The sequence below is a fragment of the Motacilla alba genome, chromosome 3, assembly GCF_015832195.1.
Source record: "Motacilla alba alba isolate MOTALB_02 chromosome 3, Motacilla_alba_V1.0_pri, whole genome shotgun sequence".
Classification (NCBI taxonomy): Eukaryota; Metazoa; Chordata; class Aves; order Passeriformes; family Motacillidae; genus Motacilla; species Motacilla alba.
In genome coordinates this window covers 82,859,579-82,873,541 of record NC_052018.1, presented here as the reverse complement: position 1 = coordinate 82,873,541, position 13,963 = coordinate 82,859,579, and the positions used below count along the sequence as shown (strand labels likewise).

At 57.5% G+C, this 13,963-nt stretch overlaps 1 protein-coding gene across 5 annotated transcripts in view; it reads right to left on the bottom strand.

Moving 5' to 3' along the window:
- The window catches only part of SLC29A1 (solute carrier family 29 member 1 (Augustine blood group)), a 33,963-nt gene extending 20,414 nt beyond the window's left edge, over positions 1-13,549 (bottom strand). Inside the window, exons 1-2 of one of the 5 annotated variants that reach the window (XM_038131805.1) lie at positions 13,296-13,549; positions 7,364-7,528 (exon numbers count right to left, since the gene is read on the bottom strand). The gene's annotated coding sequence lies outside the window, so the exon portion shown is untranslated. The other 4 variants (XM_038131806.1, XM_038131807.1, XM_038131814.1 and 1 more) reach the window with 4 other exon arrangements.
- Positions 13,550-13,963: the final 414 nt, after the last annotated feature.

Genomic DNA, 13,963 nt, shown 5'->3' with positions numbered 1-13,963 from the left:
CTCGGTGTTGCGAAGGCTCAGGAAGGTAAGTGAGGTTTACACTGTGGGGTGAGTACGGAGCTGGCAAGGACTGCAAGCAAACAGAATTCCGTGGATGAGAGCGGGCGTTGCAGCTTCCGTACATTTGCCAAGGGCCTGGACGTTGCACTGAACAAAAACAACCAAGATCTACATGTGTCCCATGGAAACCACCAGAAGCTGTTTGCTGGCTTCCTAAAGCCCGTGGCTGGTGCCTTCCCATTTGGACAGGGCACACAGGTGGTGCTGGGCTCCCTCCTTCCCAATGGGCTGGTCCCGAGGCCCTGCCTCTGCCAGGAGAGCTGGGAATGAAGCTGGGCAGTGAAGAAGGTGCAGCACGGGAGTGGGTGAACGCGTGCCTTGTCCTCCCCACCCTGGCTTACCCCCATACCACAACAAAGAATAAGACAGGTCAGGCAAGGGCAACAACAAAGCCCATGGCTCATCTTCAGAGAGGAAGAGGTTTATTAACACCTCCCAGCCCAAGATAATGAGAGCAGCGATGCCATGCTGGGGAATTGATGCCAGTACTTAATTATGCAGCTTGGTGAGGAATGGAGAAGAGGAACAACTGCAGGATGGAGGTACCATACTGTCCTGTGTGTGCTGGTGCCACATCTGCTGATTTAAGCTGAAGTGAATTTCTTCAGCCTCCTCACTCCAGGTATCTGGTACAGCCTCTACCTCTTGTCTGCACTGGTTGTGGAGGGACAAGTCATCCTGCAAAGCATCTTTTGGGGCTGATGTTACAGCCCTTGGTGCCGAGAAGAAAGTGCCTTTGCTCTTTGAAAAACTTTTTGGTGAGCCAAGAGCAAACCTGCCTGTCTTTTCCAGGAGCAAAAAACAATGGCAGGAGCAGGAGTGCTTTGGGGGGCATATGTGTGGTGTCAGCAGTGGACTGACACTATCATGCCCATGAGCTGCACAAAGATAACCAGTGAACCCAAAGGAAAAGCATCCCTGCACAGTCACATCCTGAGACAGCTTTGTAGAGAAGGCAGGCTCGAGGGAGCCTGAGGCTGTCCAGCAGCTTGCAGGTGCTGGCGAGTGGGAACAATGTCACCAAGCCAGGATGCAGTGCAGAAGGAGAGTGGGATTTCCCATGTCGGCACTCACAGAAGTCCCTCAATTGTGTCTGCTCACAACAGGCAACTGAGGGGCCATTGGGTTGTTTTCTGTTTCGGAGCAGTCGGGAAGCGCATCCAGCTGTGGCCAACAGCTGCACAAATTCTTCCTGCAGCCCCTAGCCCTGGGATCAAGGACACAGGCTTTACTTGTCTGCGATCCCACAGCTCAAGGGCTTAGCTGCTGCTGCCTTCCCACACAGTCTGCAATTCCACAGCCCATTCCCGAGAGGCGGATGGGAGCGCTGGTGAGTACAGGCAGGGACTGTGTTGGTCTGGCAGTATTAGCATCTAGCAGGGGTGTGAGGCGCAGATTTAACTACAGAGGTGAGGAGGACAGCACAAAAGGGCTCCACAGGAGCTCTTGGCGCTTCTGCCTGGACCCGCTCTCCATCAACGCTGACGGTTTACTCAGGAATGGAAAGAAACACTCATTGAAATCATCCACAACATCCCACAGCCAACCGGGAGCATTTTCTTGAGCAGGACCGGGGGCAACCCCGACTCAGCAGTTTTTCTGCCAGCCAAGGGGGCTCTGCCCCACTTCTCGCACAGCAGCACATGGCACCCTGCCCACGCACCTGCCAGCGGGTCCCCCCCGCACCCGCGGCCGGGGCAGGCTGCCAGACACCGCCGTGGACATGCACCACTCGGCAGGGATGTGCACCTCTGCAGCCGGAGGACCGCGGCACAAACCCCTCGGTGAAGTCCTGCATCCCAAGTATCAGAGCATCACTGCGCTTTGCATCCCCAGAGCCACGTGCTGGCCGCTCCGCTTCGCATCCCCAAAACGACATGCTCTCCCCGCGGCAGTAACTATGAAAGGGGATTTGTAGTTGCCGTGCAAGGTAGCAAGGAAGGACCCCATCCCGAAAAGCATCATCTGTGCATCACACACACACACACCCCCTCCCCGTCCCCCACGCCGCGACTCGCACGCCGCCTCTCCCCACGCTTTGGCGCCGAATCCTGCGCTCGGGGAATCCCCCGGCTCCCTCGGAAGGCTCCCCACGCATACGGCAGCTTTGAAACGCCGCGCGGAGCCTCGGAGGGAGCCGGGGTGGCCAAAAGCTCGGCGACTTTGAGCCAGTACCTCGAACTCGAGCGCCCACCGCTGCCCGCCGTCTCCTTCTCTCCCCGGGGCTGACAGAAACTCGCCGCCTCCGAACCGCTCTAAAACTCCGCCTCTTGCTCGCCGCCTTCGGTGCCACGCGGTTCCCGCGTGGGAGAGGCGGCGGGTTTTCCCGCTTCCCGCCCGCTCCCCGTTCCTCCTGGCCCCCGGGAGAAGAGGGGCGAGAGGAGCCGGCACCCCTCGGCGGGCAGCCGTGCGCGCCTCGGGCGGACCCACCTGCGCCGCGCTCCCCGCGCCGCCCGGCGCTCCGCCGCCGTCCCTGCCCCGGGCCCGCCCGCCCCTGGCTCCCCCCATTTCCGCGCCTACCCATCTCCACCCCCCGCCTTTGGCGGGAAACCCTCCCGGCCCGCTGCCGCCTGCTCCTGAAGGGGAGGAAAGCAGAGCAAGTCTCCTGTAACTCCGGTGCCGCGCCCAGCGCCGGGCTTCCGTTAATGTCCATGCATTAGCAGATATTACGGCTCTAAAGGGAGCCATGCATTAAATTATGGCTCTAAATGGAGTGTGAACTGGCCCCTAGCTCCTCACTTGTCCTCCATGCTGCAGTCCAATTCAGACAAAACCACTCTGCTGGCAGTCACCACACAAAGGTGTGATATAGATAAGTTTACATATATACGGATGTGTATATATACATACACTCAAATATACATCTGCATGTTTATACATAAACATACACATTTTCGGCACCAAAGGCTGTAACATCAGCCTCAGAAGATGCTTTGCTTTGCACACATGTATATCTGTGTGTATATATATATATATATTTAATGTATATATATAAAATTATATATATAAAAAATAACTTTCTTGAGTTAGTGATCTACTGGATGTCATCCTTGCCCATGGCAGGGGGATTGCAACCTAATGATCCCTAAGGCCCCTTTCAACCCAAACCATTTACGATCCTATAAGACACAGAGAGGACTGAAGACAGCTTTTTGCATTGTGTATTCCTGGTGGTGCTGCCCAGGACGGCAGGCAATGCGCAGAGCCCTGTGCACCTTAGCAATCCTCCTATATTTGGAGGATATAAGTACTGTGTGTATTCAGTATCCAAAGGGCAGGAACAATCTCTAAGATTAGTTTCTTGCGGCTGCTGCCTTCAGGTTCCTATCTCCCCAGAATTGATATCTACTTTGCTGTGATCAAAACATGTTGCTCAGCTGAAGTGCAAACGTGGAGGATTCCCCAGGTACTTTGTCCCCCAGCAGAGGGGAGTGCACCTGAATTTAACCTTATATCCGTGCGGTTAAACAGTGACAGAAATATTTTTTTATGTAGCTGGGTGTTTAAAGGAAAACCGGGCCCTCCTGGCTCTCTCCATTCTCTGTGCTGTGCAGGCACAGGCAGTGGCACCAGAAAGTCCCTGAAGCAGCTTGGACCATTAAATCATTTGTTCCATTAATAAACAGCCTCAGAAAATTCTCTGCAGATGGTGATCAGTTTGGGTTAGAAATTAAAACCAGAAGTTAGAACACCCCCAAAAGCTCTGGCAGATTCTCGTTCTCACGCTCTCTCAGCAAGATGATCTCTAACACACGTCTTCCTGCAAAATCCAAGCACCAAGCTTGTATTTTAAGACAGACCTACAAAACATTACCCCATAAGCAAAAAGTCCTCAAAGCCCGAGAAAAAGGCAGTGGTAACAGGGCTGAGACAGCTACCAGTGCTTTCTGGTCTGCAACAATGACTGCGAGTCTCACCCTGTGGAACAGACCTCTTCACTGCTCTGCTCAGAGGCAGCCTCCGCAGCTGGATCTCTGCCTCTGCACTGGCCATGGATATTGTCATGGTATGGGCTTCTGTGGGCAGACAGTAGGGTACACTAACAACATGAGGAGAGCAGCAGACAATGCTGCCAGATAGTACAACAGGAGGCTCTTTCCTTAAATTTAAGATTCATATCAGATCAAATTAAATTTAAAAGCTCTCATCTCCAATTAAAGCTCCCAGGCTGCATCTCCCAGGCAATGACAGATCCAAGCCTTGGGCCTGCCTTTCCTCAGCCCCCTTTCTGTAAGCCATTCTGATCTGGAAGGTCTTCTGGGTAAGCCGCAACACAGACAAGACCTCTATTCTCCCCACCTTGCCTCTCCTATCTCCTCTCTTCTCTGCAAAACGCAAACAAAAGAGAAAAGCAAGATCACCTGTTTGGGATGTCTTATGTCACCTCCTCTCTGGCTTTGAGATGTGCCATTTTGTCACCCAGAGAGCCCCACAAGCCCCCTTAGTAGTCCCTGGAACATGGATGCCACAGCAGCTCGGGCACTGTGTTTCTCCTTGTGATATCCACATTTGCTGCTCAGCAGCATGAGCTAAAATTTGAGCATCTCTACAGTTTTGTTTTTCTAAATAAGCTCCAACTTTAGCACAGACTAAAAGCTGTGAGAACTAATTCCCTCAGGAACTTGAGCCCAGGGTCCAGACTGGCGCTGCCCAGCCAAACTGACACTTGTGCTTCCAGAAGCCAGGACAAGGCTCTCAGCCTCAACCATTATAACCTTAGACCCCATCGGGTGGAGAAACACCACAAAATTTACCTTTGAGTGGATATTCCAGGAAGTTTCTCCTTCAGAACAGGGCGGGTGTAGCCGCTGCCTCACCCCAGGCTTTCAGCAGCAGGGCGCGTAGCACTTACCATCACCAAAGTACAGGATTAAATGTTCTCTAATTTGCAGCTCTGGTCCTGCCTGCACAGCCACTCCCCAGTCACTGGAATCAAACATCTCTCTATAGAGACGCCTCTCACTGGAGATGGGGGATGAAATCCATTAGCGCAGAACAGCGTCCCAGCCGCTGGTGACCACAGGCAGACAGGAGGCCAGCAGACAGAGCCGAGGGGAGGCACGGACAAAGGCGGCTTCCAGCTCCTAAGCATAGCACCGGCTGCTGGCTGCTTCCTGCACAGACCTGTGCCCCCACCCACCACCAGCTGGCAGGACAGGGTCTAACGATGTCTTCTCTTGTGTAGGCAGAAGACCTGGAGCGAGCAAGACACCGTGGGGTGAAGCAGGCAAAGTCTGGGAGAGAGTGAGCGTCCTTTAAAATCCAGCCCTGGCTGCTGCAGGACAGGAGACATTTCGCTCAAAGTTCTCTTCTCCGTAGAGGCACTTTAGCCCCTCAGGGAACTCGGCTGCTCCCAAGAGCGATGGAAGTCCTTGGGTGGTGGAATGTCAATGGCAGCATGCAGCTTCAGAGGGGGGACACCTCCTCTGTAGTGCATGGGAAGGTAACAAATTGCACAGCCAGTAACAACTCATTTATTGCCCCACAAACATGAGCTCTTGCTGCAGGGCCAAGCAGCCTTGCTTCATCTTGGCAAAGGTGTTGCATTTGAAGAACCCTCTGTTCCCTAGTGACTCTCATGTTATCATCTTCACCTCTGTGTGTACAATAACAAACCTCCTTGAAATAGGAAACAGCTACGAAAATAGTCTCTGTTCCTAACTGGAACCAGCTGTGCTTTGCCCAGCACTGGTACCGGGCCCACCACTGTATGACCCACAGAGCTGGGTGTTTCTCCCCTGTGTAATTCAGGCAAGGAGAAAAGGCAGCCTTGAGTGGGGCCCGGGGGCTTGCTGTGTTCCCACCCTCTCTGTCCCCAAAGCAGCAGCTCGGTGCCAGAACACGCTGCTGCTGTTGGCAGATTGCTGCGCTCCCCAGAGCAAAGGGAGAAAGCAAGGGAGGAAGGCAGCCAGCAAAGCCTCCCTTACATAAGGCTGGGAGTCCCACGGACATGCTTCCCAGAACATTCTGGTGGGGCTGAAGCTGCCCAGCCCTTTGAGTTTTCTTTCTGAAAACTCAAACGTGCACTGCAGGCATTGCCATGCCATCACCTGGAGCCCAATTTGTACACTCTGCTCACAGCTAGTTTGTGACAGGAAGAACAAACAGGCAAAGTGCTCTCCCTTCAGTGACGCTTGCTGCCAAACCTTCCACAAAAGCTGCTTTTTTTTCCCCTTCCTCCTTTGTAGCAATTCTCTGCTTTAACTAAAGCTGTGAAATCCAAAAAGGGGAAAACAAACAAACAGCTGGTTTGGAAAGCAAGAGCAAAAAGGGAGATTTATTCCAGGCAGTGGATATTGCATCAGAGGAGCTAAAGGAATATTTTTAGTGCCTCTTGGGCAACATCAGGGTTTTAGGGCTTGAGGAGCTAGCAAGTATTTGCAGGCACTTAATGTTTCCAGAATCCTTTACACTTGGCACCCACATCCACCGTTTTCCTTGGAGATTTGCAAGCACTTTGCAACCATACATTAATTAACCCACTGGCCCTCCTCTGCAATGACATTTCCCTTCCCCTGTAATGTGCCTGTGCTAGGGACTGGGTAAACTGAGGCACGGCAAGGCCATCAGCCTGCAGCAGAGCTGAGGCCAGGGGGCTGCATGCCACCCAGCTCTCCTTTCCGTTGCAAAAGCACCCTTCCCTTTGTGAGCATGACTCACACTGACTGCATTTCCCTCCACTGGATGCTGCCTGCCCCATTCCAGAGAAAGGCATGGGCAGGGCAGCTCCTAGAGCCTCTGCGCTGGCCCTCGGTGCCACAGAACAGAGAAACAGAGAGCCAGTATGTCTGAAAGGCAGAGCAGGCAGGCAGGAGTGGAATGGCAAACAGATTAGCAGCTGTATGCGAGTGCCTGCATGTGTGACAAGGCAGCTGTACAGGGAAAGGGGGAAAAGGGGCATTTTAATCAGTCACATGAAGGGAAACATAGAAGATACTGAAGCTCTGTCAAGCAGGTTATTAATCTATTAGCTAATGAGGGCAAAAAAACCTACTACAGGCTCCTGGGAATCCAGTTACAGCAAGACTGCAGTGATCATGGATGCTTTGATAGCCAGCAAAGCATCTCAGCCTGTTGCTGGGGTCAGTGAATGGCTTGAGGACCGATTGTTTTAGTTTTGCTACTCCCTTGCTGGTCCTGGCTGACCCTGGAGCAGGATCCTGGCTGAAGAGCTGCTGGCAGACTGTTTTTGGGGTGGGAGGTCTCCAGTCATTGCTTGCAGGACTCCTGATGGTGATCTCTGGGCTCTTGGTGCCCTGCCCTGTATTTTGGGTTGAGGTTGTAGAACAGAGGTCATGCTCACCTGTTGGCCTGAGCCTTGCTGGGACGAGCTGGGGAAGGAGTGGGCTGCGATACCCTCCTGAGCTCTGCTTGTGGCACAGAGATCCAGCTGGCACATCACTGCTTGCAGGGAGCCACGCACACCTCCAGCATCCTGTCGTCCCTCTGCTTCCTTGCACGGCTCGACCTGCAGGGATAAATTCAGGCAGCTGCCTGTGACTTCTTCACTTGTGGCCTGAGGGCAGCAGGATCTCGCTGCCAGCAGCAGAGCAGCCCTGGGTGAAACCCTGCAAGGAAAGGCAGGGGAGACGGAGTCCCTTGCTGCCCCTGCCACCTCCCCAAGCTAAGCATCGCCCTTCGCTGGTAGCACTGAGATGCAATGTGGTGACACCACTACCCCCGAAGCACTCACAGCCCTGGTGAGCAAATGGTCTGGAGACATGACAAGGAAGGGCCTCCACACGCCTCCAGCCCAGTGGCAGGGCCATGGGTGTTTTCCAGCTGGGCAAGCAGAAACAAATCCCATTGTCTGCTGATTGGTCACAGCTCAGCAAGGGGCCCACGGTGCCTACAGGGCTCCTGGCATGGACGGTGGGGTCCAGTCAAGCTCCAGCCCCCTCTCAGGCTGCTGGAGGTGGGGGCAGCCTGCCCCAGTGGAACAGCAGCATCTTTGGGACACAGGATATCTCCCTGCTGTCAGGCTGGGGGACACAAGCCCCTCTGCCCAAGCCGCTTCTGAGGGTCTCTCATCCTCACCATCTCCTGGGCACAATCCCTCCACCAGCAATCCCTCCCTCCTCCATCTCCATCCCCATCCCCATCCCTCTGCCTCCCTTCCTGCGCGGCTGCTGCCCTCTCCTGAGCTCCAGCTGCCCATTTGCTTTCTCCTACAAGCATTAAGAGAGTAAATACTGACTAATGGTACCAATTAGCAGCTGAGCTGCTGGGTGCTAGTTACTGAGTGACAGCTGTGCCGCCACGGGCCAAGGGTGAAATGTTACCTCACTGCAGGCAGCCTCCACCTGCCAGGGCCCAAGCTGAGACTTGGGTAAATTCAAGATGTTCAGGCTCCCACTTGTACCACAGGAAATAGGGTTAACCCCTGGCTCAGCGGCAGGCAGGAACACCCTGTGGCACTCAGGGCACAGACCACTCCAAGCACCCTGTCATGGTGTCACTCCAGGTCTCCTTGGCTGAGGATGGAGCTGGTGCTGGCAGAGGGAGCCACTCTATAGCCAAGGTCCTCTGGCCCATTGAAGCAGTGCCGAGGGCATATCCTCCTCCTTAACTGGCAGCACCAGTCTCCCACGATGGAGCACAGCCATTAAGAAAGAAGTGGCTGGCACTCAGCCACACTTGTAAAACACCGCAGGGGAGCTGTGGGCTGCTGGGAACCAGGGAACCTGGTGAGAGGAAGAGGGGTGGCAGCTGCTGTGTGGTCCTGTTTCCCCTTTGACAAAGTCCATCCACAGCCCGATGGAGCCAGGTACCCAGTGAGTCCCAGGGTCTCTGAGAACCATCTCAAAGGCACAAGGTGGCTTTCTGTAGGATGGGTGAATGCCAGCTCCGGAGGATAGCCTGAAGCCATGGCTCCCCATCAGCCTTCCCGAGGCACCTTGGTGGCAGCAGACAGAGCTCCAGCTCTCCGAGAATGCTGCTGCAGCCAGAGTCTGCCCACCCTGCGTGGCAGGGCAGGGCCCAGGGCCCACCTGTTCTCCCAGCCAGCCTGCTCCCTGGGCAGTCTCTGTGGTCACCCACACCACGGGGACCATGGCACATAGCCACCCGCAGAGACAAGGGTTCCAAACACCGGTCCAGGAGCTGTCCCAGCCGTGCCAGCCCTGGTCTGTGCCTGGCCCAACATTTTCTGGCTGGCGTGGAGGAATTCCGCTCTGTGCAAATGTCTGGCAGGGCTGACTAAATCCCGTCTGGAGACTTAAGTCCATCCAGTCATGCTTTCCCCTTTGGGCAAATCAGCAGCGGAGCTGCGGCTGAATGCTCCCAAACATCCCCCAGGGAGGTCTCCAGGAGGGCCCTTTCCCACAGTTTCCAACAGTACCAGCCGTTCATCATTTCTTCTCCTTGCCAGTCACGCTTCCGCAGGTTCCCAAGCTGAAACGAGGCCCCCAGGCCACCCAGCGGAGCACAAACATGGGACATCAAAAGAAGGGCAGGCCAAACCCATGACCAGCAGCCCAGCTGCCGGGGTACCACTGGGACTGCCCTCCTCCACTTCCTCAGCCCCTCTGCAAAGCTGAGTGTCCACCGGTGGGCAGAGAATGCTCTCGCACGGACCAGGGAGGAGGGAACCCTCGGGGGGTCCTGCACCCCTCACAGGAGCGGCGGGGAGCCTACAGTGCCCCGCGGCCATGCTGCCGGGGGAGCGCGGCAGTTTGCCCGTCCCCGGGGAGAGGCACTGGCCTCGGGCCCCTTCGCAGCCCCTCTGCAGAGCTGCCCCATCCCGGGGGGCTCCGGGGGTGGCCCCGGCTCGGCGGGCGCGGGCCGGCGCTGCCCCCTGGCGGCAGCCGCGGGCCCGCCCCGGCGAGACCGGGCGCGCGCTCCGGGAGCGCGGGGAGCGCACGGGGAAGGAATTAGCCGGGAGCGGGCTTGAGCGGCTCCGCGGAATGCGGGAGCCAGCCTGGGGGAGCGCAGCAGTGGCGAGCTGGTGGCTGGTGGGAGAGGGTCTGGCATTCCACGGTGGGGAGGGATCCCAAGCCACCCCTCGGGCGGGGCGATGAGGGAAGGGTTGGCACGGCCCCGAGCACTGGGTCACCGTGAGGATGAGGAGGCGGTGAGCGGCAGCAGGGACACGGGGGAATAAACGGCACTGGGAGCCAAGTGCACAAAGTGGGACAGGGCGCCCCGAAGTGTGGGCTTGTTTTGTGTGCGCTGTGCTAACCCATGGAGGGACTGGGGATGAGTGGGAGCCGGGAAATCTGGGAGTTAGCAGGGAAGTCCAAGGGCAGAAGCAGGAGCTTTTTGTCTGAAGGTGGTTTAAGAAGCAGAGTTTGCCTATGGGTAACACACTATGCAGAAGGGCAGGGATAGTGTTAGGAAGCAGATTTCAGGGTCAGGATGGATCACATGAGGACATAAGACTGTGACAGTCACCCTGAACACGGTAGCTGTCCTGCAGGGCTGTGCTTGCTGCTCAGCTGCAGGCCACAGAGGAAGGAGTTCTGGCTGGTCCCCCTGCTGAGAACCCCAAGTTCCACAGGGATGGGATGGGAAAAGGCTTGAAGCGCACCTCCTCAGCATAGGTTACTTCTCAAAAGGCAGCTTGCCTGCTTCTCTCCTTGGTCCTGGGCTGTGAGACATCCAGGAGCACCCTTGTGCCAGGGACCGAGTGCCACAGGGACAAGAGGGGCTCCTGGCACTACCCTCCCAGGGACTCGGGGCCTCAGGCTTTATTCTGTACATCCATACTCAGCTGATAGGGACTCAGTCTCCAGGGAAACAGCCTGCTCTTCTAACACTGCTGCCCAGACACGGTAAATCTCTTTTCTGGCAAGCCCGATGACAAAAGTCAGCCTGGACAACAGGGGTGGCTGGCTTCCCACAAAGATCCCTCTTCTGGGGAGCAGCTGCAGACATCACCAACCCCCTGTCTTTCTCCACTCTCCACACAGGATCTGCCATCTCCAGAGGATGCAAGCAGGTGGGAAAGTCTCTTCTGACTTTTGCTAGTGCTGTGTCCTGGGACGGTAAAGTCGGGAAGCTTCCCAGCAGAGCTGAACTGCCATGCAGTTCCCAGCTGTGCTGCTGCTGGCCCTGCTTTGCATCTGCAGTCATGGAGCTGCTGGGTTCCCTGCAAAAAAGCAGGCTTCTCAAGAAGAAAAAGAGCTCCACAAACCCCTAGCTTTCTGGAGAGCCCTGGAGGGTCTTGTTGCTGGCAGTAGCTCAAGGCAGGGCTGCCTGCTCTGATGGAGGACAGGCTTCTCTGCCACTGCTGCTGGGTCTGTCCCATCCTGCTGGTCCCAGTGACATCCAGCTTGCCTTCAGGGATGCTCCAGGTATTTCCTGGCAGGGAATGCCAGGACTTCTTATATGTTTGTGCAGAAAACAGGGCAGCACAGCTGGTGCTCCTCCACCGCATTCTCCATCACCTTCCCTGTACAAGCCTGAGGTCCATTAATAAATTTCACTATCTCCTACCACCCAGCTGTGCCAGCTTCCCTCACTCCCTACATTTTATGATCCATTTCAGCCCCTACAGCACCTGTTCACTCCCTTCCCAGGACAGCACCAGGGCACTGAAGGGATAAGGACAAAAAGGAGCAGCAGGGACCCTGTTTACTAATCTCTTGCATTAAGACCTTTACAGGGGTAGCAGAGCAGTGCCCTGACCTTGAGAAGCACCACTGATTTGGACTGATTTGGGTCAAGGGCCATGCTACAAACCCTGCTCTGTCTGTACCTTCATCTCTCTTCCGCCTGCACATGAGGTCAGGCTCCTGCAAACAAGCCTTGGGCCATGCCTTGGACTCAGAATGCAGCCAGGACCTCTGCCCTGGGCCAAATCACACCGAGGGCAGCCAGGGAATGGCGCCTGGGGAGAAAGGACCTGCATGGGGAATGGTGCAAGGGGGCAGGGCAAGGTCCCAGCGGTCAGCCTACAAATAGAAAGGGTCATGGGAGACTGCCCAGCTACTGGGACAAAGGGCCTGCGACAGGCGAATGGGGTTGTAGAAGTTGTTTTGGCAGGGAGGTGAGCGGTGGCGCAGCCCCAGGAACCCCAAAACGGGAGGGCTGCCTGGAGCTGTTCCCTGTGGTGCAGGCACCCCCGAGGCCGTACAGGAACATGTGACTGACGGGGCAGGGAGGGAGGCAGCACTCAGAGAAGGCTGGGACTGACACAGGAAGGTGACGGAGCCAGTAAGTGGTGGCCGTGCCAGTGGTCGGCTGACATCCCCACGGGCAGGGTTAACCACGCACCGTCCCCAGCTGACTGTTTCGGGGGATGGCGAAAGGGGAAGCGTGCCTTGCCCCGTGGTACAGCGTTCCCGGACAGGCTCCCTGGCCCCGCGGCGCTCCTGCAGAGGAAGGGGAAGGGAAAGCGCGCCGGGCTCGGAGCCCCGGTCGGACGGCCGCGGCACGGCTGCCGGGGCTTCCCCGAGCGCTGCCGCCGCCGCGGGCCCCGCTCCGCCCCAGCACCCCCCCGCACCCGAGGCAGCCGGGGCACCGCCGCGTCGCTTACACGTTTCCCCGGCGGCTGCCGGCTCCTTCCCGCCGCGCCGGCGCCTGCAGGGCACGGTCCCGTCCCGCAGCGCCCGGTGCCAGCGCTGCCGGCCGCGGCAGGCCGGGTCCTAGCGCTTCCCGCCGCGCCAAGGGCACCGCGCGGGCGGGCTGGGACAGCCCTCGGCTCCGCGGCCGCCGGACCGCAGCCCGGCGCCCCCACCCCTCGCACCCCGCTTTGACCCCGCGACTCCCCCCGCAGCTGCATCGGCCGCACCTGAGAGCGGGAGGCTGCTGGGGTCTCCCCGCTACCACAGCTCCGGCACAGGAGTGTCCAGGGCTCTGGCTTTTCGCCAGTGTCTCCCCTCTTCCTGGAAGAGACGGCTGGCCCTACTGCCCTGGGAGGGGGGCATAGCCGTGCTGTCCTTCTGCCTAGGCAAGGAGGGCAGGGTGCCGGCAGCCAGCCCCTCCACTGCTGCTGCCCGCTTTCACTCCCCTCTGCGCCGGGCTCAGGCTCCGAGCCCTCCTTGCAGCTCTGGGACTAGAAAGCTCCGGACCCTGGTTGGGGTCCCTCAGTGTGTGATGGCCCCAGAGCTCAGCACAGGCTCCCGGCTGCAGGGTGACCTTGAGCAGGACTGCCGAGCCGCCGAAACGGGGAACAAGACCTTGGCTCAGCGGAGGAGGCTGGAACCAGACCCTCTCCTTGGTGCCTGGCAGAACAAGGCACAGCAGGAACAGTGCTTACTCTGGTCACCTCCCTGCCTGCGCCCGGCCCTTACCTTGATAGCTCAACTCTCCCGGTGCCAGATGATGCTGCCTGCAGACTCCTCACTGCCTGGTGCCAAGCAGGGCTGGGATTTCCCACGGCAGCAGGACCAGGGTGCAAAGGCTTTGCCACCCCACAGGCTCTGCAGCCGGAGTGGGTTTTAGAGCCCTGGCGCTGGCTGGGGCTGGCTGAGCACGGCTTCCGCTGGCTCAGCAGGTGGAGGCTGCATGCACGGGCAGATTAGTGGGGGGGGGAGGAATTGGCTTCTGCCATAGGAACTACAGGCGGGATTCGTCAGCGGGTTGCCGTGGGGCCAAGTGCCAGCACAGGGGAGGAGAGAGGGGAGGCTCTGGGTCGGCAGCTGCCTCGGGGGGGACAACGAAGCTTGTACAACAGGGGTAGTGAAAATGGTGCTGCAGGTGCCAGCATCGTCCCTGGGATGGTGTTATCTCTTGAGTGGCACATGTCACCCCATGCTCCTGTGCTGGACCTGGGCCATGGTGGGACTCTTGTTGAGCTCCCACCCCACTATGGGTCAGCATCGACCCCTAAGGCCAGCAGAGGGGCTCTCAGAAAAGCACCCTGCACCCACTGCCCCTGTGCCGGGCCCCGCAGCTGCTCAGGAATGAACTGGCACCAGCCCACCAGCTGCTCTCCTGGTATGCGCAGCCGGAGCCGGAA